The sequence below is a fragment of the Equus przewalskii genome, chromosome 6 (assembly GCF_037783145.1).
Source record: "Equus przewalskii isolate Varuska chromosome 6, EquPr2, whole genome shotgun sequence".
Classification (NCBI taxonomy): Eukaryota; Metazoa; Chordata; class Mammalia; order Perissodactyla; family Equidae; genus Equus; species Equus przewalskii.
The window spans coordinates 55,168,516-55,195,502 of record NC_091836.1 but is presented as its reverse complement, the minus strand read 5'-3'; positions in this window follow the sequence as shown (position 1 = coordinate 55,195,502).

The following is a 26,987-nucleotide window of genomic DNA, read 5'->3' as shown; positions in this document are numbered from 1 at the left end:
CCATTTGATCACTGAAGGATTAGGGCAATTTTTATTATTCCCAACAATAAAATAATGTGATGTCTTTCTTTGTCTGAACTATGAGGGCATCCATTATTCTTAAGTATCTTCCCATCATGTTGAGAATTCAAGTTGGTTTAACTTAATTCAATCCATTGAATCACAGAACGTTAACTCTGGAGCAGTAAGTATTTATAAAGTGCCACCATGCAGGCAGGACACTGGGCTCTCCTCTGTGGCCACCATGTACTTTCCCAATTTCCCCTTCCTCCCCCCTCCCCTGAGCATTGTGTCTGACACTCAGGAGATACTTCAAGGATATCGGTTGAATAACAGAATGAATGTATAAAATAATTACTTTTTTTAAATCAATGTCAGTTTCAAGAGCCTCAGGGTAAAATCACTCCATGAACACTTGGCCCAATAAAACACAGTAGGGTAACAGGAAAGACCAGAAAGAGTTCTTAGAGCTACATTCAGGTTGACCTCAAACTCCGAGACCCCACGTCTAACTGCATACTGTTTCTGCCACTGGACTAGGGAGCTCCTGGAGGGACTGTTGTGAATGCTCGCCACTCATCCTGGGTATCTGAAACTCTCTCCTTTCCATCTACCACACAATCTAACGAGCCTCATGAGTGGGCATTAGCACCTGATCTCAACCTTACTTTTTTCTATTCTCACCTCTATTGAGGTCTCCAAAATCCTTATAGTCCAGGCTCTATTTGCTACAATGTATTGGAAAAAAAATACATTAATGAGCTAAAGCACAGATCTCAACTAGGTGAGTAATGCTGTTGGGAAATAATGAGTTGAGGGAGAAGATAATAATAAGAAAATTAATTCCAGATTACTATCCAGGATCCTTTGAATGTCTTCTTTGAAATGAATGTGAGACTCTGTAACACTAGACTTCTGATTCGCTTCTTTACCACAGCTACTAAAGTGGTCTACAAAGTAATAAGGGCTCTGTTGGCCTGAGGGAGTCAGCTCAGCTGCCATACTTATCGCCAGAATCAGTGCAGGCATTCTGAGTGACTAACCAGCTCAACCAATTTCATTAATGGTTGTGATGACTACCTATACTTAATTCCCCACACATATATATGAAACTATTAAGAGCAACTGTGGGGAGGCAGTTCCACAACATTCTTTGGTAATCTGTTCCTCTGGTCATGTAACCAATGGAGTCAGGGAGGTTTTCCACATGTCTGAGATAAACCCGCCTGCTGCCGGCTCAGCCCCTTTCCAGAGATTCCATCCTGAGTGGAAATAAAGACCACATGTGCCCCTGCACTCCTCCACTTTCTTTTTCCACATCAGCTTAATAATCTGATTTATTACATTTTCATTTTCATGGGGGTGTTGGGGCCTCTGAGCTGGCCAGAATAATTAATGATCCTCTTCCCTAACCTGGTTCTGAACAAATTGAGAAATGAGTGAAAGATTATGGTCAAAATATCCCTTTGTAACCAATAAAGATTGAGATAGACAATGTAATCTTGTATAAGAGACAATTTTCTTAATACTAAACTTCAGAATAAGTCAGACTTACTCCTCTCTACACCCACCTGCAAGTCCCAGGCCCATGCAGGTAAGATTTGCAGAATGGAGGGGCAGTGAAGAACCCCTTCTCGCTGTGGGCACTTGTTTCCCAGAAGAGTGGATGAGCTGAGCTTTATTCTTCACAAATTTACTAATCAGATTAGGCACTGGCCCTCCCCAGGGTGCTGAGTGAATAAAAGTCTGGCGAGCAGCCAGAAGTATTTAGGGAAAATCCTTTCTAATGCAAACCAGAGTTGGGGAAAAGGCAACCTTTACTTAAAAATTGACCAGTGGCCAACCCTACAGACAGAAATTGAATCCCTTTCTAACTTTAAATTCTCATCAAGAGTTACTGGCATATCATTTTTTGGTCTGCTTAGTCATTCCAGGAGCAGTTTCTGCCATTTCTGGGGTAGGTGCAGCCATGGTAATGGTTTATTTCTCCTTCAGTAATGTTTACTTCTGAATATTCCTGGCTAATTATACCACTTGGTCAACCAAACCAGGCTGGCCAAACCTCCCACAGGAGCCACTGCAGGAATTGCCCAGTGACTATTCACTTCAGTGGCCTCAAAGTTGATCCGGAGTCACAGCTTAGTCCAGCCCCTCTGGCTCAGTGAATGGAACCCTGCTCAGGCTGAGCAGTTAACTCATTCAGAGCCATGTCATTGCCTGAATTGCTACAGTGACACTAATTGCACTCCTCCATTGAGACAGCCAGTGCATGATGCCTCATTTAGCACCCTCCCATCTCCTTTGTCTTCCAGAAAGCCCAAATAGATAGATGGCAGTGTCATAGTGCTAAGTTCCTGGGAATAAGGTAGAATGAGGAAAAGTTAGACTGGCATCCTGATCAACATGATCAGTCTGTGTCAGGTGAACATGCAGTGACACCTATAGGTGTGTTGTTAGTTATCATAGCTGTTGGTGTCTTATGCTACTTTATACATTTCCTGGGGGTAAGGAGGGACATTACTTTACGTCTTGACAGTTCCCTTTCTGTGCCTTGACTGTTTCTTGTAAGGGAAAGCTCACAGTGTGTCCTGGAAGAAACCTTGGCTTTAGAGCATGATAAGCTTAGGGGTGGGGTCCAGGTCTCTCAGTGGTTTGGGGGCGTATCCCTCCACCTCTCTGAGCTTCAGCTTTCTCATCTGTAAAATGAACACATAATAACTACCCCATGGTTTCATCGTGAAGAGTTAATGAGATTACTTATGTAAAGTACTTAGCATACTACCTAGAACACAGTGGCATAAAAGTTAATTAGACTAAATAAATTTGTATTATAACAATCTACCACACAATGGAAAAGACAGCCTTTAGATACATTTTTTTGGTGTTTTATGAGGCAAAAATTTTGAGCAAGGAGCTTACCTTTTGAAGAATAGTCTTCATTCTAAATGCCTGAGTTATAATTCATTTTTTGCCCTTGTTCTCTAATCTTGACCCTCTTTTGATGGCACTAGCCCAAAATGATACCATTTAACAATAGAAATAGAAATGGAAGCCATGTCAAGGTGAGCTTTCTAGGAGGGAATAAAAAAGAATAGGATTGCATATCTTCAGACAGGCACACATATCCCCCCAAGTAAAAAGTAGCAGAGCTGTAGATTGAACCCATGTCTGTCTGTTTCCAAAGCATTTACTCTTCCCACTGAAATACTTGCTATGTTAGTTAGTGGGTATCTGTCAGGTAAACAAACATGGCGGAGAACTCTTAAGCTAATGGTAAATCTAAATAGACGGAACAATAAGCACTTCAATGATTTTTCTCTAGGTGGTAATTAGGGAGGAATATCAGGGAAATGAACTGACTAAAAATAAATCTTACTTCTTTTATTTCTACCTCCTCAATATTTCTTCCAATATCCTCTTTTTCAACTGATTTTCCTGCGTCAACAATACCACTCTTCCAACCCATCCAAGTATTAAATACTTCTGTGTTTTGATACATAGTAAGGGCTAAGTGCTTGTAGGATGAAAAGTCTCTCTGTTGCTTGTAGCTAGCATATTCTAAATTAAAATCTTGCCTTTGCTCTCCTTACAGCACTTTGATATCTCTTCATTGCCTTTAGGTTGTTGAAACTCAAAGGTGTAACATACGAGAGCCTCCATGATCTCGCCTGTTTCTCTCTGTCTTTGTCTATAATCACACTGTATGTTCAAGTCACACTGAACTATGCATATCCCCACCCACGTTCTTCCTCAACATCTTTACACGTGCTTATTCCTGGAACACTCTTCCTACATTGTCTTTGCTTCCTATTCACTTATTTTTCATGTCTTAATATAGAAGTAAGCCTTTTCCTAACTCTCATAAGACAAGGATGGGTATCTTCTTTGTGCTTCTTTGTTAACCTGTCTGGTGGTATTGAGCAACCTCTATTTTATCCTTATCTACCTATCTCCACTGAACTATAAGCATTTTGAGCAGCTATTCTTTCTGTTATATTCACTTTTGTGTCTTAGGGCCTAGCACTGCATCTAAGCTCAGTAAGAGCTTCTTGAGTGAGCAAATAGATCAAACAATCAAAGAGCAGGGTCACAGACATGAATATGAAAGAGGCTTTGGGAAATTGAGAGGATGGTATTATCTCCGGGCCTCAGTTCCCTCACCTTCAACTGAGGATTTTAAAAGTATGTATCTTATAGAATCGTTGTCAGGGCAAAATGAGTTAACTCATATAGTGCTTAGAATAATGGCTAACTCATAGTAAGCACTCAATAAACATTAGCTATGGTGAGGTGATGATGAAGGTGAGATGATGTTTCTCATGACAATGATGACACCACCAGGGGGAGCTTACAGTCTCATAGGAATAGCAAGCGTAACTGAATGACTGTTCTTCAGTGTGAAAGGCACCATAAAAGAAGAATCAAAAAGAGACAATAGTGTAACAAAGAGTGTAATCAGCTGGGCCTGGGCCTGGCAAAAGAAGATGGAACTGATCAGAAAGGCTTCACCGAAGAAGAGACAAATCTAAAGCTTAAAGAATTAGTAGGAGTTTGCAGGCAGTTGAAAACCTTATGCTACAATTTTTAAGGATCTCAGTCCTGTTTTTAATTCCTTTTATAATAAGAACTATCTTTTCCGTAAATAAAAGTCTTAATAGCTGGGCAATCTCCTCAAGAGAAAGACAAACATAGAGGCACAGAGTAGAAGTCTCCTTTCCCACTAAGGTTTATTTGTGTCTTCCAATTTTTTCAGAAAAGAATTTTAAAGTATTTCAATAAAATATGTTAATTAGATTGAAGTCTGGATATATTTAAAATTTAATTTTTTTAATGGCTCACCTATCAAAGAGGGATTATCTATCTAATTATTTTCATGGCACCTATCACAAGTATCTTCCTGCTTTGACAAAGCCATTCACTTTTAGGCAAAACATATGTGCCAGGAAAATTACAGTGTGTCAAGAGTGGAGGAATCTGGAGTACACACTTTGTGATGAAAATCATAGAATGTGGAGTTCTAAGAATGTGGTCACTGTCTTAAGCTAGAATTCTAGGTCCTCATAGAAATTTTTTTCACAGGACTCTTTTAATGGTATTCACTAATATTAAAAATCAAATAGGGGCCAGCCCTGTGGCCTAGGGGTTAAGTTTGGCACACTTCACTTCAGCAGCTTGGGTTTGGTTCCTGGGAGCAGACCTACATCACTCATTGGCAGCCATGCTGTGGCAGCGACCCACATATAAAAAAAGTGGAGGAAGATTGGCACTGATGTTGACTCAGGGTAAATCTTCCTCTGAACAAAGTAAAAAATAATTCAAATAGATACTGAGCCAAAGAGGGCCCCTCATCCATGTTTTTCCCTGTTTTACTCCTAATGTAAGGATTATTATCACAATATTCATATCCCAGGAATGAGCCTTTCTGCTGCTACAGCAAAATGCTTATTTCATCTTCAACAAGTAGGAAAAGTGTTATGATCCAATTAGTTCTACATTTTCCAGGAGTCCAACTGCCTAAAGAGCTACACTTATGAAGCTATGCAGGTCTTGATTAGCCTCGAGTATCTTCACCCTTTCATTTGGTTCTCCCCACTACCTAAAGTTTGCTCTATTGCTTTCTCCCTTTTTTATTTTTGTGATGTAAAGTCATTATAAATCCACAGCAAATAAACTACCTAGAGATTAATACCAATGGCAACAATATAACAACAGCAGATATAAAAAATACAGCTGGATTCCGCCATAAACAGGCAAAACTGAGCTCCAAAGAGTGCTTCACTATTCAGTTCATAAAAGGCTCAATGCTGTCAGCCCAGCCACAGGAGGACAATCAAACTGGCTTTCCTGGACAGGCACGGCAACTCATTGATCAACTCTGTCACTTCAGACAGAGTTAGCAAAGGGAAATAGATCTCTCTCCTTCCACTCTGGTGGTAGGAAACCAGGGGAGGCAGGGAAAGAGAAGAGAAGAGGGCACAATGTGTAGATGTTAAGGCAAGCAGCCAGGCATGGGGAAAACCTCAGGGAAATCTCAGGAAACTGCCCTGGGATACACAGCATAATCCATCACTCATTACATGACACTAGACAGCACCCCTAAAGCCTATTTCAGAGATGACTAAATGATGCAGCTTAGAGACCATGAAAGTGAGGACCATATTTTTAAGCCGATAGTCAAATGTAAAACATATATTTATGGAAAAATTGGAAAACTCACTGAAATAGGATTGTCTCAGAAAATCTAGATACTATGTTTGGCAACCCCATGAGATACCACATTTTCCAAACAGATTACAGTAAGCACAAACTTTCCTGATTATAGATGTTCATTTGTTTCATTCAAGGATTTATTTAATTCCTACATACACACATGCGCGCCGGTGCACGCACGCGTTACTATATTCTAGACCTCTTGCTAGGTACTGAGATTTAGGCTTCACATCAAGTAGAATGAATGTGGCAAAATAGAGATGATCAATGTGTTTTGAGATTAGTTCAAGCAAGAAGCTTGGGTGGACTCCTGAAACATAAGGCATTTAGGCTGAATCTTAAAGGCTAAGTAAGATTTTGATAGACAAAGCAGGAGGCAACAGGACATCTCAGAAGAAACAGCAAAAAGGATGACACAGTGGTGTGAATGTGTGTTCAGGTAGGAGTAGAGCGGTAAGGTTGGAGCATGGATATGTGGAAGGTAAAACAGAGAAGCGGGGGATGAGGACCACGGCAAAACTTTGGAATTTACCCTCCAGGCAGTGGAAGCAGTTGGAAGTTTGTGAAAGAGGGCATGGTATGTTTAGGATAGTAAGTATTCATAAGTATAAAGGATCATCTATAGGACAGAGATTGAAGGCAGTAAGATCATATAGGAAATTATTGTGATATCCCTGATAGAGCGATTAAAAGACAAAATAGAATTAGTTATCCATTGGATATGGAGTTTGAGGAAGAAGAAAATTTTAGATCTGTGCTTCTCAAACTCTGATCTGCATATGAATCATTGGTCTATCATGGGTCTTATTGAAATGGAGAGTCTGATCCAGTAGGTCTGGGTGGGGACTAAGATTCTGTATTTCTTACAAACTTCTGGTCCATGAATCATACTTTGAGTAGTAAGATTTGGGAAAACTCCAGATATCCTATCCTTGTGAGGCGGCCTGTATGATGTTTCATTAAATGAGATAAGTTTACATTAGTGCAAGATACTAACTCATTACCAGACACATTCACTGTGAGGCACTCCAGCCAAGAGTTAGAAAATGGATGGTTGTTTTCGCAGTGACGCTAAAGCTTGATTTAAAGAGTTGGAAATCACTAGAAAAGAAAGAATAGGCAAAACTTGAGTGGATAAGATTTCCCAGGAAGAAAGAATGGTGAAAAAAAGGGTCAAGAATACTATATTACAGGAGATCTGGAGCCAAATGAACACTTAATGATTACCTGTTGATGGAATCAATGAATGTCCCTAAATTTGAAAAGCAAATGGGAAAAAAAGGAGAAAGAACTGGAGCAAAGACTGAGAAAGAGAAGTTAAGAAAACCAAAAGATAGCTGAGTGACAGAAGACAAAAGAGGGAGCCTCCTATGGAATAGGGAATGCTCAGTACTTCCAAATGTCGCTAAGCATTTGCAATCTCATAAGATGTTGTAGTGGATGATGGGGTGTGCCAACTAGATCCCTTCAGGATCGAAGCACTCATTCTCCCAGCTGCTGGGAAAGCTGGTTGTCATAACTGTCAACTAAGTTCTTCCCCAGGAATTACCTTCCTCAGAAAAGAGCAGCCTCACCCAAGTCTATCGTCCCTCTCTAGAGGCAGCCCAAGTACTGTAAGGCCCAGGTGAGGATATGAAGGCTCAGCCCTTTGCCCCAAAGCAAGACTCTTCTAAAGGCGCAGTTCAGCTCAAGAGAATTCTCATGCAAATCAGCTGAGGTCCTTGTTGGAACTGCCTGACAGTTCAACTCCTCCTTCTGCCCAGTCCTGCTTCCTCCATTCCCTCACAGTTGTTGCTTTTAAGAGCCCTCCCCAGTAAAATTTCATCTCATGGTCTGTTTCCCAGAAACCTGACCTGAGACAGATGTGGAGTTTATTCCTAGAGATTAAATTGCAAAATCATTCATATTTGAGGCTGCATCTCCCTAGACCCTTTCCTGAACTGAGATCTCACTTCTCCACCTCGATCACCCTTTGCATTTCTGCTTCTGAAATTGCACCGGTAGGTGCTGCCACACCATATGTTCAAAACAGCCTGGCAAATTTTGGGGGCACTTGCTACAGTAAGGTCACATTCCCAGCTGTTGTGTCACATCTTCCACATCTTCCTTCATTGCCCCCACTCCCTATTTTGCAGAGAGCTGTTTAAGGTATAACCTCCCTCCTTCCTTCTTTCTATCATCCACCTGCTGTTGCAGAGAACTACCATTATCTTACGTACTCTTTAAAATGGAAGGACATGCAGCCCACTAATTAAATCTGCAGATCAAGCTGAAATGAAAGGCAGAGCAAAACCACTAAGGACAGGCAAGTAACATAAAGGGGCTGCACAGCTTAGAAATATGGGCAGGAAATTACCAAATGAGCCTCAGTGAAAGCTAATACAGCTGGAGGAGAGGAATCTGAAACACAGCTATTTTAATTTCCAGAGAGAAACCTGGAAAGCAACAAGACCAGAAGAAAAAAAAAGAAAGAAAGAAAGAAAGAAAAAAAGGAACAGGAAGGAGATATTAGAGACTTCAGCACAAGCTTGTGGTGCAGTGAGGCAGAATAAAAAACAGAGTGCATTTCTTGGCTGCATTTTAAGTCACATTACCACACATGGCTGCAAGGTGATCCCTCTATGGAGCTGCCATGTGGTAGACTGAGTTTGGTTTTCAGGTGCTTGGTGAAATAGACAAATGGGCAGCAATAAAGACAGGCACAGAAACAATCAATGGATGGGAGTGATGGCATTACAAGAAAAGGAGATGGGACTAATGTAGGTAACCTCATCTTGTGCCAAGGGAGTGTGAAGATGAAGATGAGCATGGGGGCAACTTGTGCTCTAATGAGGAGAAGCCCGTGTTGGGGTGTTGCTTGTCAAAAGAGGACTAAGTCTGGGAGAGGAAAAGGCAGTTTTGAAAATTTGGCAAGTACTTCCAAATGGGCAGTGCTTGTGGCACGGTCATCCAAAGGGAGCTGTAAAAGAAGCCTGGTCGCAGATGGAGACAAGACTGTGAAAACAGCCTGTCGGAGTGTGGGTCTAAAGCTGAGACCAATTTCAACTTTCTGACAAGGTTGCATCATCGGTCCAGGCACAGAGTCAGTCAGGTAAGATAACAGCTGGTCTATTTTCTCATTTTTAATTAATTCAAGAAAAATGGTTGAACAAGGAGAATGTGGGTCCAGAAGTAGACTGGATGTTTCACTAGCCTGTCAACTCATTTAGGGCTGGAACCTTGTCTTATTCGTCTCTGTATCCCAAGTGTTTAGGGCAATAGATATTCTTATTAAATGATTTCTGAATTAATTAATGATGAAAAGCTGAGAAATAAAATATTCCTGCAGTGAAGCTTCCAACCATATTTCTGGCAGTCCACAGGCTTAGCACTTCTGGGGCTCTTTGGGAACTTTCCCCAAAGGGTTCGTATTCAAGTAAGAGATTTGTGCCTCTCTGCCTGTCTTGGGCTCAGAGTATCCTTTTTCATGGGTAGAAAACCCCTCAGCATGGGGTCAGGCAGACTCCCACATTTAAAAATAGAAAGATTCTTTCTTTCTAAAGTCCAAGTGTGAAACAGAAGAAGCTGACGGGAAGTGTTCATTAATTTATTGAACAAATGTTGGGATGCTGTATAGTTTAGCAGCGAAGAGCATGGGCCTCAGAGCCAGACGGCCAGATTTCAAATTCTGCCTCTGCTACTTCCTAATTGGGTACATCCTCTGGCAAGTTATCTAACTTCCCTGTGTTTCAGTTTCTTCATTTGTAAAACAAGGATAATAATAGTTCCTGATAAATGAGGTTGTTGTGACGATTAAATTACGTAATCCATGTAAAGCATTTAGAAGAATGCTGATCAGTAAATCTTTGCATTCTGGGTGATTGTGTGTGTGCGCATATGTATCGGTACTTCCCATGGGCTAGGCACTCACTGGGATACACTGGGAAACAAGACAGGCAAGATATTAGATCTTCACTTCTCATTAGAGAGCAGATTCTAAGCAAGGAAGTGAGTAAACAGAGACTATAAATTCAGATGGAGATGAGTTCCATGAAAAAAATAAAATGAAATGATATGCTAGAGAATGACTAGGAGAGGACTGAGGTGCTACATTAGATTGGCCAGAGAAAGACTCTTGGAGAAAGTCTGAACTGAGATCTGAATTCCCAGAAGGAACCGGCCATGTGAGGGTCTGGGGCAGAGGAACACCATGTACAGATGTTGCCTCAAGGTGGAACAAGTTTGTCATGTTCAAGGAAGACAGTGTGACAAGAGCTTGGTGACAAGAGAGCAGAGATAGATGAACTCTAGGAGGTAGGCAAGAGCCAGATCATGTAAAGCTTTGTTGCCCAAGATAATGACTTTGAACTTTATTTTAATGCAATGGGAAGCCAGTGGAGACTTTTGAGCAGAGAGTGACATGACCTGACTTCAAATTTTTTAAGGATCACTCTGGGTTCTGTGGAGACAGCAGACAATATGGTCAAGGAGAAGAAGCAGAGGAACCAGTTGGAGGCTCTTGGTTATTGCAGAATCCGGATGAAATTTAATATCACTTGGGCTGGGGGGTTAGCAGTGGAGATGGAAAGAAGGTGATGGATTTAAGTTATGTTTTAGCATAGAATTAACTGCACTTTCCAATGGATCAAATGTGGCAGGAAGTTGAAAATAAAAGAAGCTATTAGCATCTTGAGTGTCCAGCACTTGACTAACCCCAGAAAGAAAAAAGAAGGGTTCAAAACAATGATTGTATGCAGTGCCTGACTTTCAGTAGCTTCTAAACTGCATTTTCAGGGTCCTGACGGGAAACAGAATCCCACCACACGTTAATGAAGGGATAATCTACAGAGGCATGAGCAAAGTTAAATGAACCAGCAAGAGGGATGGAGAACCTAGAAACTATCAAGAGTGAGAAGCCACCACTTTTATGTTTGAAAAGGCAAGGGGAGGAAATAGTATTAACAAGGTCCAGTGAAACCTGGAGCCATGGAGCAGAGCCATCTGGCAGGAGATATAGTCCTTGAAGGACATGTCACTGTTACTAGATGTGGCCCAGAGCCCAAAGGAAGTAGAAGTGGGGAGAAATTCTTTGACCTCTCTCTCTTCTCCATCTCTAGCTACTGCCTCCCAAACCCAACTGGAATCCAGTCAGCAAAGAAGCCTGTGCGATAATCTGAAGCGGCAGCCTCCCTGCAGTACAGAATAGGACAGAGAAAAGAAGAGGATGGATCTGGGTGTGTTGAGAGGGTAGATCAAAAGGAAAATTAAAGCGTACAAACATACAAAATTATTAAAGAAGGAAGAAAATACACTCTGGACCCAAGTATAATACCAGCTTCAGGATTTTCACACAGGCTCAGCCCAGAGCCAGTGTCCGATTCAAATTCTTCCATGCAAAAGACCCATGGATACAAGCTGATTTCTCTTCTTCCCAAAGTAGTGGCTACCCACTCCATTCCTTCTTTTTTTTCCCCTCAATGGTAAGGGGGAGCCATGGCTACAGAGGGTGATTTAATATCCTTGTTGCCTCTGAAGTAAAATACACACTTCTTCATTTTAAGGGTTTTACTGCCAATCACTATGGGGAAACATATGGGGGTAACACCAAATAACTAGCACAAGGAAGTTATAAAACTCACAGCTCTCACTGCCATGGCCCAGGGCCCATGATGCCTGAATCCCATGGAGACTATAAATGGAAGGCCCACCGACATCTGTCTTTTGCTTTTGTTCTCTCTCTATATATCTCTGATTCAACCTAAATCAGCTAAGTAGCCCCCTCCCTTCCAGCCTAGACAACACATGCCTCCATGCGTTAATAGAACAATTAGACGGAGTGACAGCAGCCTCACCTGACCAAAGAGCTGGAAAAACCACTAGGTCAGGCTTCCATACAGCTGCTGGTGGGAGAAAGTTTTCATGACTCTGGGTCTGTATCTCTCCCTGCCATATCATCATCCTTATCCAAATCCACATTTCACCCAACCGCCTAACGCTAAGCAGCTGTGCAAGTTCAGCTCACAGTCTCTGAGGAGCTTCTAGTTTCCCATGGAATATGATTTGCCTCATCATCTTACAGCCTGCCTCCACTTTGCTTTCTTATCATATCAGAGGCTTGGGATGCCTGTGTGCACAATAAATCAATGGCATTTTAAGCTTTCCCTGTGGCCTCAATTACTATGCATCTTTGTTCAGCTTGCTGTGCTGATCACGTTTATGACTTGACTTAACCTAAATTCTTAATGCTCCATCTCAGTGCAAAGAAATGAGATTTTTTATGAAAATGCAACTTTTAGCTTAGCCTACCAGACTATTGTCAATATGCCATGAAGTCCTATTAGACTCTAGAGCCTCTGACTGTTAACTCAGTGAAGACACAGATCATGTCTGCCTTGAACATTACTGTATTTCCTAGAGCCTACCACCATACCTGATATACGGTTAGCTCTTAATAAATATCTGCTGAATATTGAATAGCATATTGTTTTGCAAATGGCATTTTCTAAGCACCACTCCTGCCTGTGCCATTCTAAGCATGCACACATACACACACACACACACACACATACATACACACACACACAGGCACACTCACTCTTCACATTCAGACATATAATATGCTCTCAACGCCACTTAGTTCAAGGCACCAAGAGAGTTTATCAATGTAAGAAAGCTGAGAACATTTCTTTAGAATGACAAAACAACAAAGCTTTCCCTTGGCAATGGTTCCAGAAATGGTACAGCCCCCAGCCCTATCTAGCTCTGCCTCTGCCAGTTTAAGGAGTCTGTCTTCTGAGAGCTCTTGCCTATTTTCTTCCTCTTCACAATTAAAAGCAGGAATTCAATTGAATCTCTTTTTTCACTGCCACCTTTGCTTCACCAAATTTTCAATGGAGTAGGGCTTCTTCTCTCAAGGAATTCCACAGTTTTTATTTGACCTTCCAGAGTAAGCATCTGTATGCCTTTGTTCCAATCTTCTTTCCCCATAAAGCCTTTCCTATATCTCTTTCCTAACCCCACACCAAGGCCCATTTTGTATTTCTTCTACCTACCCCGACTCCTAGCCCATCCTTACTCTCACATGGTACCTAGAGCCCCAATGTAGTAATTATATTTTTGCCTTTTTTAATTGCATATTTCCTAATTGCATAGTTTCATAACTAGCCTATAAACTTCTTGAGGAAAAGCCCTGTCTTTTCATATTTATATTCCCTCACATATATGCTATGTCCAATCAGAAATATGGTCTTCTCTTGGGTCCTGGAGCTGCTATTTCTTTCCAGATTTGATCTGTCAAAATAAATGTTATTTGGAAGAATAATCTAAGAATGGAAAAAACAAAATAGTCAGGTTGAGCCCAAGAAAGCAAAACGTTCTGAGAAGTGGACTTTCAGAGCTCTAGGTTAAATGCTACTTGACCTCTGTGGACTGGAGTTCCTCTCCACCTTCCTCAGGCATTGGCCAGTCTTGGCCTGACCCCTCTGGTTTTGTAAAAGCAGAATAGTCTCTTCTCAGACAGCACAGGCACAGCAGGTAGGTGGATGGGCAGAGATAGCCAAAATACACTAACAGTGTCCTCATATTGTGGCCTGTGAATACACACCCTTATATATACTGAGTGGTGAAGAAGATGTTTGATAATATCCAGGAAAGAAAAAGAAAAAATAGAAAGGCAAACCTGACATTTCTATGTGGCTCACTAGAAATATTTCATATCTGTTGTTATAGCCATCCTCACAATAGTTCTGTGAAGCAGGCTAGGCAGTTATTATCCCCCATTTTCGGGATGAGGACACTGAGGACTAACATTTTAATTACTTGCCTAAGGTCGCTTAGCTATAAATGGTAGGCTCAAGTCTCAAAACTAGGACTCCTGACTCCTAGATCCGAGACTACCATACAGGTTTCAAATCTTTAGGGAAGATTTGAAGGAGGAAATGAGATTTCTCTAAGAAATTCTACTTCCCAAGTAATGCAAGTGGACAAGGAGAGTGAATATTATAGAAATGGCCCTCCAGGGGAGAGAAGACTAAAAAACTTGTCTTATGAATTCCAAAGTCAGGCCTCTGAGATCCACATTTAGGTTTGCAGTGCCACTGAAAACCAGAAGCATTTCTACCTGATTGCTTTCAAATTTCACCTGAACTGGGACTGCGCTTGCTAAACAAAAGCTGCCCTGGAACAATGGAAGGCTATTTGCAGCATTAACTAAAGTGCAGGTGCCCACAGAAGAGAAGCCCTGTTTTATCCCAGAGCTCAGCAGTCGAGGCCAACCAACCACCCTTTTCTCTATAATGCTTTAGTGCCATCACTCATCTGCTTCGACAAAGCAACTGATAATTTATGCAGTTGCCTTATGTAGGCTCTTAAAGAATGTCCAATGTAAACCTGCACATTGCCAGGCTTTGCTCCTTAGGAATGTAAATTATTGACTTGTTTGCCTTTGATAGGTTGTTATTATATCTTGTTACCAACAATTGGGATTTTCTGTAAGAGAAAATTGTACATCTTTCCTGTGAAGATACATTTTAATAAAGCATAAAAATTTTCAACCCTCAATTATTCATAGTTGTATAGGGAATACTTAAGATTCTATTCACTAGAAAAAATCTATGCAAGCTGTATGCATGTACTCTGTTGCCCAGGGGAATAGCACATACAGGTTTCAGATTTGCATAGCCAGAGAGTTTGCTGGTTCTGAGATTTTAACCCTCTTCTTCAAATCCTATAAAACTTCTAGCATTTAAAAATAGGTGTTACATATATGGATCTGAGATGAGGATGGCCAAATTACTCACAGGGTCAGAAGAATACTATTTGCTAATCTGAAGAGTAAAACGACTGGGAGTTACGTGGACAGAATTCACATTCATTCAAGTGATAGGCTCTATGAAAAGGAAAGCAGAAAGACACTTTGAATTCAAAAAATTGTGGAGAAATTGGTAGAGGTTTGGGAGCTTGACTGGGACACATTAAGTCAATATTTAAACTGATTTCTGAATACCAGCAGGCTCACGAGAGAATCCACCATTAGACTTAGAATCCAAAAGCCTAAGGATGTAGAGGGGCCTAGGATTTGAAATAGGCCATCTTGTGATTATTCTGTGTTTGCTTGCCCACTGGTAAGCATTAGGCAGGTTCTATGGAGAAGAAACAGAATAAATAAAGACCTGGGCATAGGAAAGTCCAGAGCAAGCATGCCAAAAAGTAAACTGTTACATCTGGGTGAAAAGTTGAGTGTATGGAGGAAGGTCTGAGAGTCAAGGCTGGAAAGATGGTTGGGAACTGTGTTAGGGATCCCTAAGCCACCTTCAGGTTCTGTGGTTTTCTAGAAGGACTCACAGAACTCAGAAAAGTTGTTATACTCGTGATTTCAGTTTAGTACCAGAAAAGGATGCAGATTAAAATCAGCAAAGGGCAGAGTCCAGGAGAGACAAGGTGCAAGCTTCCAGTTTTCCTCTCCCAGTGGAGTCCTAGGGACAGCACTTAATTCTTCCAGCAACAATAGATGATGATAGGTATGGAGTATTGCTAACCAGGGAACCTCATTTGAGCTTTGATGTCCATAGTTTTTATTGGGAGTCAGTCACATAAACCTGGAGTGCCTGTATGACTGACCTTACTTAATCAGTCTCCAGCCCCTCCACATGTTAAATTGATACAGCACGGCCCAGGCACCCACCATAAATCACATTGTCAGCATAGACTGTCTCTCATGCCCCCAGGCCCTCAGGTATACAAAAATATTCTTATCAAGCCAGATATTCCAAGGACTTAGAGGTTGTCTTCCAGACACTGTCAAGGGCCACTCTTTTCTTTAGAATGTACAGAGTTCAAACACCTCAGACCTGCTTAGTTTACTCTTTACGCACAGGGACTAAACCACAGAGGGCTTCATGGGAAGCCTTAAGTGCCAGATAGGGAATAGAAAGCTTAATCTAGCAGCAGAGTTTACAATGGCTAGAGGAGAAAAGAGTGGAAACTAGGGGACCAATTCCAAATTTGTTTTCCTCATCCAAGTAAGATAATGAAGTCCTGAAAAAGCATGAAGACCAAGGGGCATTTTTTAAGCAGAGGAACATATGCTAAGATCTATGTAAAGTCCAATCAGGCAGAAGTGTGGAGGACTGCACTAAACCATCATGAACAGGAAAGCCTCAACCCCAACATAAAAATTTCCCAGCCAAGAAAGCATGATGAACGCCTGCTATCACCCATTACCCACGTGTAGAGGTGATCCACGTCTTTGACAAGAGGCTATCATAGTTGATCTCTTGAAATGATTTCCAACTCTATGTGTCCAAAATGATCTTCTAAAAATAAACGCTGTGGTAATACAATAATAAAAGAATAACTAAACATTTTCCCTGAGTTTTTTCTTTTTTTTCCATTTGGCCCTCCTCCCCATTCCAGCATTCAGGCTTTCTGTCCTCAAGGACTTAGCAAATGGATTTGACAGTCCCAAGTATAGGGAGAGAGAGAGTCTGTTCCTTGACTTTTATACCTTAAAAGCTTAGGTACTTGCAAAAATACAAAGGTCATACAGCTAAGACAACAAATTAAGCAAAAAAAAAAAACATCATTTGAGTAAGAACAAGTTGGTCTGCTTAGCCTTTGCTCTCAAAGATATTCTATTGAAGGGAAAGGGAATACAGAGATGAAAGGGCAGCCCCAAAGGGTGATTTTGTATGTCCCAAAGGGAGGAGCCCAGCATGAGCTCTAGGAGGTGGCACGTGCTGCAGAGAAGAACTCTGCCCCATGTCTTGGGTCGATCTTCAGGAAGGAAGCCTAACTAGAGGAGAAATTACTCCCTGGTACCTAGATAGGTCCATCTGATAGATAGGGCTTAGAGAATCTCACAGCTTTTGCTATACCCTACACATGGTGTAGGAAAATGACATGCATGCCCCGAAGAATGGCTGTAATGTGGCAAAGCTGGTGGTCAGACTTGAAGGGCCATGTAGATATAAACAAGAGATGTCTCCAGGGACTACTGGATGGAACAATAGAGACCTCAGAGGATATCTGTGTGATTCCATGAAAAAGAGGACCCAACGGACCTGTCTTCTAGTGCTTTGTTACAAAATAAACTCCCTGGGATGTAATGAAATTCAGGGAAAATGTTAGAATGTGATCCCCAGATGGGCTGAAATTAATTTTCCGTTACTTTCCAACAGAGTGGCACATTAAAAAAAATGTCAAGTTATAGAAAAAAGTTTAGCTGTACTTCTCACACGCTATGGGTTCCAACCTATACCGATTATGAGATTTCCTTACCTCATGCAAGCTGTGTCTCAGGTAGTTGGAAGTAGCTCCCTTAGCACCCTGTGCCTAATGGCCTTCGTCACACTGGATGCAATAATTGTTTATCCATCTGTCGTCTCACTGAGATGAACTTCCTGAGAGAAGAGAACTAAGCTTACGTATCTTGCTATCTCCCACAGTGCCTAGCACAGCGATTGGGACACCCAAATGCCTTAGCAAATTCGTTCAATGAAAAAATGTTATCTGAGAAAAATGACAAGTAGGAGAAACTGTAGTTGGTGAAAACAAACCACAATGCTGCCCATTATGCAAAGTTATCCAATCAGATTTCTTCCAAAACAGCAGTCAGAATTTTTTAATGGAGTTGGACAGATTTGCTTAGCAACTTTATGAATCAATGAGTTGTTCTAGATTTGTGTGGACAGTCTGAGAACCAGTGATAAAGTAAACCTGACGAGGGAGGAATTTTTATTTTTATGATGTGGGAAATACACACTAGGAAGAAACCACCCTATTTCCACTGGAGTATATGGAAAATATCCTGTAGGTTGCCAGGAGTCTCACTTCTGCAGGGAGCTATGTCCATTTTTCTCTCCTAGGTACATAGCCTCTCAAAGGTTTCTAGTGTGAAAGATTTCAAAAACACACACGCCTATGTTTCATCCCAGCCAGGTATTCAGATAGCAGCCTTAGAAAATTTATGTTAATCAAAGAAGAAACACGGGAGAGACCAAAGGAAGAAAATTAATGACCCAAATTTATAAAAATCAAGCAGTGCCCAACCTGTTTCTGGGGAGCAACACTCTCTAAAAAGGAAATGATGCAATGTTCCTTTGCCATTTCGCAGATTGCTCAAAAGCAAATATATCCTTCCAAAGTTAAATATTACCCATTTTTTCCCTTTGAGTCTATATTTAACTTTAATTTCTGATCAATTTCTGACAGAAACTCATTATCATGTGAAAAAGCATTCCTCTTGGTGGCATGTACCCGGGAGAGGAAAAAAATAGAACAGTCGCATGAAAACCACAGGCTCAGGTTCATGGTGAGTTCTCTGTGCACGCCACAGAGGCCTATGATTTATTAATATATGCAAAATGCCTCTATAATTTGTTAGATGGATATTTAGCTGAAAAAATTAAATACTGCCACAGCCTGCCATTTAAGGAATGATCGAACCAGTTCTGATGGTGTAAGAATTGATGTGTTCACTTTGCAGAATTTTAAACAAAGCTTAAATCAGGCATTTTCAATCTTCCTCTTGTGACACAGTTTACACCCATCTGAAAGCTGCCCTTCCACGCCTGCACAGAGGTCCTTGTGAGCTGTGATTTTTTCATCATTTCCAAAGTCTTCGGGGCTCCAGAACCCTGATACTGGAAATGATTTTTTCAGAAGAAGAGAAGAAGGTATATTGAAAGCCCATCGTTACGACATTAATGCATTGGAAGTGACACAAAAGATAAGTTAGTCCAACTTCCTATATGATGTTGAAATCCTTTCTACGTTATTACTGCCGAGTAATCAGGCAGTTTCTGTGCTGCAGGGTCGCCTCTCAGCAGAACAAGTAGCCCATTCCACCTTTAAGAAGCATCACTTGTTCTAACACAAGTTACGACATAAACATCTTCTTCACAGATTGCTGTATTTGGGGAAATCAACTTCTGGTGATGTTACAATAATAACAACATTAGTGTCAGTATCGGTGCTTTCAATGTGCTAGGTTCAAGGCTTTTACAAATCCAAAATTAGGTACACAGCAAACATTTATTTTATTTATATTATTATTTAGAATACAAAAAATCACCATAAATTACAAATTTTGAAAAATTTACAACTACCAATGATATGATAAAGTCGAGCAAACATAATATTTTTCCTAAATACCCTTCATCACACCTCTCTATAATACATTTATCCTTCCTTTTTCGGCTGCATGCTTTTTGACCACCTATTCAAGTGACAAAAGTTTGGAATATCCTTTTCGATGGTGAGGATAGAGTGATAATTTAGTCATTCCTCTAGCATGGTTGATTAAAATTTGTTTTTATTATTTATAATTTAGAAAATCTTTTTTTAGAGCTCTACAACCTGTTAATGGTAATGTCAGCAAATTTTTTAGAATTGCTGTCACATTTGGAAAACCCTGGATCAAGTTCCTTTCATGTCCAAGCTGTAAGATTTCAGTCTGACTTCTGGCTCCATACATATCAAACATTGTTTCTCCTCTGGTACCCACAAAAATATAGAACTTTGTATATTTATTGCAAATATCCTTCTCAGGGTCTTGGAAGGAACCCTTGTAAATGAGCTTGCTGAGCTTCCCTGTAAATCCACGCTACCTATGAGGCAGATGCTACAGTTGATAACTCCACTCATGTTACCGATGAGAAAAGCGAGGTTTAGCAGAGTTTTATTTCATGAAGCCAGATGTTAACGCTCATCTGGGAACCCAGAGACCATGTTCCTAACCTCTGTGGTATATTGCCTCAAAGAAAACCACTTACAGTTTTCCAAAAACTCAAGCTCTCACGTGACTTTACAGCCCTCCTTGTGTTGTGTTCCCTCCCATCCTCTTCCTCTCCCACAATTTCTCCAGCAAACACACACACACACGCGCACACACACACACACACATATTTCTTCACCTAGAAAACTCTTCTAATTATTTTTCATTTCTTAGCCTAAGCATTTCCTCCACTCCGAAGATTTCCTATTTTATATACTGGGAATGGATTTGGAATTTTATCTATGCTTTTTCTGCATCTATTGAGATTTTTATAAGACATTTCTCTTTTACTCTGTTAATATGACGTCTTAAATTGATTTGTTGGTAAATGTTACCAACCTTGCTTTCCTGGAATAAATTCAAATTAATCTTGAGGAATCTTCTTTTCACATATGGCTGGATTCAATCTGCTAATATTTTGTGTATAATTTTTACGTAGGTGTTTGTGAGCCTGGTCAGTTACTTTTCTTTGTTATTGTGGCTATGATTTGGGTGTTGCTATGGTCTGAATGTTTGTGCCCCCCTAAAATTCATATTGAAACCCTAATACTCAATGTGATGGTATTAGTAGGTAGGGCCTCTGAGAGATGAATAGGTCATGAGGGCAGTGCCCTCATGAATGAGATTAATGCCCAAATAAATGAGACTCCAGAGTGCTCCTTGCCCTTCTGTGAGGATACAATGAGATGTCTGCCACCCAGAAGAGGGCCCTCAGCCAACCATTCTGGCACCTTGATCTGTAGAATACCAGTCTCCAGAACTGTGAGAAATGTCAGCTGCTATAAGCTATGCAGTCTGTGTTATTTTGTTACAGCAGTCTGACTACACTAAGACAGGTATCAAGCTTATGCCAGCCTCATAAAACTAGTTGGATATCTCATCTTTTCTATTCGCTGAAAAGGTTTGTGTAAGATTAGCATTATTTTTCCCCTAGAATTCACCAGTCAAACTACTGCGGACACGGAATTTTTTGTGGACAAGATTTTAGTTATGAACTCAAGATCTTTGATAATAACTACACTATTCAAGTTATCTGTTTCTTTTATCAATTTATAAAGCTATCTGTTCCTAGTAATTCACCCGTTTTATCTATATCTGTAACTTGCTCTTCTGATATAAGCCTATAATGATGTCCTTAACTCCTGATATTATTTGGGCCTTTTCTTTATTTCTTGATTAGTCTTGCCAATAGTTTACCAATATTGATAGTCTTATCAAGTTCTGGCTTGTTGATCCTCTTTATTATATGATTGTTTTCTGTTTTATTAATCATTGCTCTTATTTTCCTTTCTGACTTTCCTCTACTTAATGATTGTAATTTACCATTCTTTTCCTTAAAACATTTTCTTGAGATGGTATATCCACCTTAATTTTATTTATCCCACATTATTTGCTATTATCCTTGTTATTTCAGTTAGAGCTTGCTTAGTTTTAACAGGATATTTCTGAATTGTTTTGGCTTATAATATACTAAGACTTTTCCTGATTTTTTTTTTTTCTTCCCTGAAGTATATCCTTCAGTAAGTTCTTTCAGTGATATTCAGTGAGTGGTATATTTTCTCAATCATTTGTGTCTAAAAACACCTTCATTTCACCCTTTATTTCTTTGGTTGTGCATAGAATCCACATTGACCGTTATTCTCAGCTTGTCATTGCTTTGTTACTGCACCAGCCTTTCCTCTTTGATTGCCAACGGATATGCTCTTGTTTTATGTTCTACAGTTTCACTACCTTCTTCCATTTATTCTCTTCAGGCCTTGGTTTGCTTCTCTAATTTGAGGATTAATATCTCTGTCTCCTACACTGGAAAATTTGTAGACAAACCTTTCTTCATCTTCTCCATTCTCTCCTTCGAAGACTCCTATTAGATTTATATTCAATGTAATCATCCCACCGTCTCTTTCTCTAACATCCACGTCAAATCTCTAGGCAAATTTTGGCTCTACCTTAAAAATATATCCAGAATCTGGTTATTTACCTTTACTTCTGCTGCTACACCCTGGGCCAAATTGTCATCCCCTCACTCCTAACTTTTTGCAATAGCTTCTTCATTGATCTATTTCTCCTTTCCTCCCTACAGTTTATTTTCAGAACAATGGCCAGATTAAGTCCTGGTAAAAATATTTTTCAGGTCGTGTAATACCTACTCAAAACTCTCCAATGTCTTCCCATTTTACTGCAATAAAAGTGAAAGTCCTTACAGTTCTATAAAGTCCTAAAACATCCTCCCCACCAACCCCTAGCTACCTCTATGGCATCTTGTCCCACTGCTCTGTCCCTCAGTCTATTCCAAACCCACTGACTTCCTTCTTGTTCCTCTAACACACCAAGGATGTTCCCACACCTTTCCCTCTGCCTAGAAACATCTTTCCCAAGGTCTCTGCCTCACTCACTTCTCTCCTCAGGTGTTTGCTCCAATGTCAGTTCTCAGTGAAGATCTTGACAACTCTACTAAAATCACACCATACTGGCACCCCATCCACACTTACTACCATATATTTCCCACCAGGACAGTTACCACTATCTGAAATGCCGTGTATTTTTGTTACCAAAGTTCCTTATTATCTCTCTCATTTTCCCCATAAAATGTGCACTCCAATGAGGGGAAGTATACTTTTTTCCCCCTCCCACTCTGATTATATTTCTGGTTATATTATATTTCTGGTTATATACAGAACAATTCTGTATACATAGTAGTGCTTAATTAATGGGTTTTTTTTGCAAAATGACAAATATATTCTCTGTCTTTTAACTTCTCTTTCATATTTATTCCTTCTCTCTTTGTGCTCCATACTGGGTAATTTCTGCATTTAAATCCTATATTTCATTCACTCTCTTCAGTTATGTCTAATATGCTATTTAAAGTTTTCAGCATTCTTCAATTTTGTCTGTCTACATCTTTTAACAACAGCTTTATTGAGGTATAATTCAACTACCATAAAATTAATCTATGTATTTTTATTTGATCAAATTTTTCCTTTATTCCACTTCATCTGGAATTTTTCATAGTAACGTGTTTTTTCATGATTTGTATTCTTTCTACTCTTTTTTAGAATTATTTTAAACATAGGCTTTTGTAACCCTTCATATTTTCCCATTATCTGAAATTTGATTGCTAACCCTCCAGGTTGTTGTGGAGCATGTGGTTAGTGATTTTTATTGTGAGCTGATCTTCACTGCATGGTCTTTCACTGTGGACAGTCCATTTGTTCTGTGTCCTGAGAGCATCCCTACAAAAGGCTTTGTGTGGCTTCTCCCAAGAGCTCTAAGTCTTTTTCTGGTTCAGCACCAGACTTACATTAATTTCACAACACAAGTACTCCAAGAATTGGAATCTACATTCACATATGAGGGAGCCTTGAATTTAGGAACACTCATGGATAACTATTGCTTTTTTTCCCATTCAGAGCCAAAAAGTCACATTCTCAACGGCTTTATTTGGCTGATAGGAGACGTTTTTCATATTAGGTCAGCCTTTCCAGAGCTTCAACTCTGTCCAATGCAAGGTTGGCCCAGAGTCTCCATACTTCCAGCTTTGGTGTTTGTCTGGTTTTAAATTCCCTGTTTGTTTCGAGCACATGAGAATTTCCACTTTTTTCTTTTGAGCTCAGGTATGTACTTTTTTGTCATGTTGTATTCAGCATTTCTATATATTTGCAGTAGGGGAGTCTCTGTTAGCTCAATCCACCATATTGGAATTAAAATACACCGAAGTTTTTTATTATTTTATTATTATTATTATTATAAATTAGTAGAAATAAACTCTGAAAGAATTTAAAAACTCAACCTGGTCATACTGAATTAAATATCAGTTAAAAATACAGGTTCAGCAGCTGGACTCCCTGGTACTGAATCCCAGCTCTTCTACTTGTCTACGCAACTTGAGTAAATTTCTTAACTATCTCTGCCTCCATTTCATCAAATATAAAATAGGGATAATAATAGTACCTATATTTTATGGTTTTCTGAACATTAAATGATTTTGATACTCCTACAGGGCTTAGCATAGCATCAGGAACACACATTAAGTGCTTCAGGAGACTTAGTTGATCCCATCATCCTCTTCATCATTATTGTATTAAGTTCTGCACTTGGAGTCCATCCCATATATTTTTGTGAATCACTTACAGTCAGATGTCTTTTTTTTTTTTTTTTTTTTGCATTTTCAGAGCTTACAATAGTGTCTGGCAAATAATTGGTATTCCTAAAATATCTGTTGAGTAAGAGTTGTTTTTAAAAAAGCATTTTAAACTATTAAAAATGACAGCACAGTTTTGAAATGCATTCTCATGAAAACCAAGATATCGAGGACTTTTTATTATTTGCTTAAGTCATACTATTCTAGTTCCCAGGTTTAATCAAATTAAAATAGTACCTTCCTCAATAAATTACTCAGAGAACTTCTATAGCAAACCTGAAGAAAAATCTAATTTAAAAATTCAATAAGAGGGTTATTATGGGAACAAAGAACTGGTGGTAAGCATTTAAACCAATTAAATATAACAAGAATATGCGTTTGATATAAATATGGTTACACGTAGAATATCGATGAAAAAATTGAAAGATGTACCACATACCAATAATGTATTAGCAATAATCGCTGTAACTAAAATCCCGTGCTATTAGTAATAAAAATTAGGAAATTGGTAGGGGAATGGTGACAAGAATGAGACACCTTAGCTTCCTCATTTTTTATAGAAAAAAGTTAAATAGACCAAATCAATGTTTTTCTGACTGTTCTGTAACCCACCATATCATACACATTTTTCAGTACTGTTCAGCACAAAAATATGCGTCTTTCCTATGCACCATCTTGATACATGCATATATTTGATTGCGAAATAAAATGAGTTTTTAATGTGGGCCATGGCTAGAAAGACTTCAAATGCACTGCACTAAATTGGTTTTATGACCTACTATTGTGTTGTGACTTGCACTTTAAAGATCAGTGAATTTCACCTTGTGTTTTCTTGATCTTGATAATTAAAGGTATGTGGGTTCAAATAATACTTTAAAAACATATCTTTGAAGTAGAATTTTTCATAAGAAAGTGTAGGCTATATTGCAGTAAAAGAAATGACTCAACAAGGAAACACAAAAAATGTAAAGCATAAATCAAAATGTAAAAATGAAGCAAAACACATTTGTTTAAAATAGCTGAAAATAAGTTAAACGTCCCAAATATAAGACAAATAATCTGCAACTAGGTTTCAACAATGTGATCATATGCTGTTAACAACAATAACAAAAATCAACAAACCTTTCTAATTATAAGGTTTTGTAAAGATGCACTAGAAAAACAAACAGAAAAAAATGTGGTTCAATATATCAAAACAGCTCTAGTAGAATTCACAGAAAATTTAGTTTAAAAGATGCAAAGTATTTTTAAGTAAAGAATGCAATTCAAATGAGAAACTGGTAAAATTTTTATAACATACATAATTAATAAGACGGTTTTCATACTTTTATATACCGTTTTGAAATCAGTATTGTATTAGTTATCTATTGCTGAATAAATTATTCCAAAACTTAGCAGCTTAAGAAACAAGTATTTATTACCTCACGGTTTCTGTGGGTGAGGGATTCAAGAGCACCTTAGCTGGGCCGATCTGGCTCAAGGCCTCTCAAGAGGTTGCAGTCAAGGTGTTGGCTGAGGCTGCCGTCATTTGACATCTTCACTGGGGCTGACGATGCGCTTCCAAGATGGTTCATTCGTATGATTGTGCATAGAAGGCTCAGTTCCTGACTCTGTGAGCCTCTCCACAGGGCTGCTCGAGTGTCCTCACAACATGGCAGCTGGCTTCCCCTAGAAGAGAGTGATATAAGAGAGAGGGCAAAGTATATAACTGTGTTTTATGAGCTAGCCTTGGAGATCATGTACAATCACTTCTGCCACACTCTATCAATCACACAGAGAAACCCTAAAACAATGTAGAAAGAGACTACACAAAGGCGTGAGGATTGGGAAGCAGAAATTATTGGCACTCATCTTGGAGCCTGGCTACTATAAATTAAAAAAAGATGCCCAAAATGCATAAAAACTATAAAGTTTCAAAGCACAAAGTAAGACATACAAAAATAAAATAAATGGAAGAAAACCTCGCTAATAATTTTAAAAAGTAAATGTTCTAAATAATATCTGCCAGAGTGCAAAAAATTTATAAGTTTGAAAAGCCAAATGTTGGTGAGGTTTGGAGCAGTAGACCACTTCAATTGCTGGTAGGAGTGTAAATGATTTTAACCGCAGTGGAATTCAGAATTATCTACTAAAGTTAAAGTTCTGAATATCCTAGATCCAGCAATGTTGCCCCATAGAACTTCTTGTTCTGCCCTAGAGAACTTCCTGCACTACAGGACATGCCCAAGAATGTTTTTAGCCACATAAAATGTAGTAGCGAAAAAACTAGAAATAAGACAATTGGCATTTGTTTTGTTATCTCTGTGTATTAACTTATGAGTGGCTTCGGAATTTTCTTTTTGTAGCTCTTCATATTCCAAATTTACTATTGTGAGTTATATCAGCAACAAATAAAAATCCAATGGCTAATACAATATGAGGCTAGAAATAAGGTGAGTGAAAGGAAGAGAGAGCTAGAAATGTGAACACTTTCAGATACAATGAGGAGAATATTATCCCTTAGCAGTCTGATCACAGGCTGAAATGTAAGAAAAAAGGATCAAGTTTAAATTCAACTTAATAGTGCTTGGGTGGCTACAGTGACCTTGTTTAAGTGTCAGCTCTGGGTATTAAAAGGGCAAAAGTGAAATGCAGTTTTGTGATGACCCTGGACCTAAAGAGGGGGTTGATTCTGAATAGTGAAACCTTTCCCAGAAGATATCCCATTTCCATCCCCTACAGTTCTCAGGAGATACTTTGACTCAGGCTTCCTGGAATCTAGAATACATACCCATTATTCAAGAAATAATTTTCAAACACCTCAATGGCTTATGAACTGTGGTGACTTAAGGAACCAAACATCTATTGCTGCCATTATGAACTGCGTGGAGGGGAAACAGCAAAGTG